Raw genomic sequence first — 1237 nt, forward strand, 5'->3', positions numbered from 1 at the left:
CCCCCCACCACCTGACACCTCCCACCTGCTTCCCTGCACCTCACTCCCATCTCAGTTGTTTTAATTGATAATTTGCAATTGTTTTCAGTTTTATCACTTGTCTTTCTGGGGGTTTATTGTTCTCTATTTGTTATCTTTTTACTCTTTTCCTCACAAGTGGTGGTGGTGGTTTGTTTCCTTTTAATTATTAAACTGTTTTCATCTCAACCCATGAGTTTCCTCACTTCCACCCTTCTCATTCTCTCCCCCTCCCACAAGGGCAGGGGCAGAAGACCAGCCCCAGCGGGGTGTATGTCATCCAGCCAGCAAGGTCACCCCCCCCGCGTGGTGTGGTGCGACATGGACACCGAAGGCAAGGGCTGGACTGTTGTCCAGAGGAACTCTCATGACACTGAGATCACGTGGAAGCAATCCTGGACTACATACAAGTATGGCTTCGGGAATGTGCAGGGCGATCACTGGCTGGGCACCGAGTATCTGCACCTGCTGACGCAGCAGGGCACCTACAAAATCCGCTTCATCGTGCGGAACAAGGCCAACGTCACCCATTACGCCGAGTACGACATCTTCAGGGTGGAGAGCGAGGATAGCGGGTACCCGCTGAGGCTGGGCAGGTTTTCTGGTGATGGGGATGACTATCTGACCAGCTATCACCCCAAGAAGGGGGGCATACATGACAACATGAAGTTCAGCACGACCGACAGGGACCAGGACCAGTACAGCGGGAACTGCGCCAACAGCTACGGGGGCTGGTGGTATGACCGGTGCCAGAATGTCCTGCTCAATGCCAAAAAACACATCGTTTGGCCAGGATTCTGTGATAATGGCGACTGCACGTCCTCCCTCATCCTGGTCAAACCCACAGATGTGTGCTGACCGTGCCACAGTGCCCAGCCTCCTGGCAGTTTGTGGGAGTGCTGCCGTCCCCAGCTCAGTGCCCTGTTCCCGTGCCTGCCAACAGCCCTGTGCCAGCCCTGCTGCATGTCCTGCACTGCCTGCGGCTCCCGCACCGTCACCAGCTGAACGACAGCAGCTCTGGGGCTCAGGAGCGATCGCCCAGAGCCCCCAGAACGCGGGTGACTTCACTCAGTGCTGCGGTGGTGCCTGGCACTGGGACACAGGCACTGGTTTGGGGTGGGCGCTCCCGCTCCTGTCCTGGGGAGGGGAGACAGTGCAAGTTCCTTCCCTGTGCGATTGGTGTGTCCCTGCTTTGCTCAGGCCCTGCTCCCTCCCCGGG

The 1237-nt window shown here is 57.1% G+C and overlaps 1 pseudogene; it reads left to right on the forward strand.

The window, feature by feature from the left end:
* Positions 1-324: 324 nt before the first annotated feature.
* Positions 325-991, forward strand: LOC147601530 (fibrinogen-like protein 1-like protein pseudogene; annotated as a pseudogene).
* Positions 992-1237: the final 246 nt, after the last annotated feature.

Source organism: Chlamydotis macqueenii, chromosome 3, assembly GCF_036417535.1.
Source record: "Chlamydotis macqueenii isolate bChlMac1 chromosome 3, bChlMac1.mat, whole genome shotgun sequence".
NCBI classification, from domain to species: domain Eukaryota; kingdom Metazoa; phylum Chordata; class Aves; order Otidiformes; family Otididae; genus Chlamydotis; species Chlamydotis macqueenii.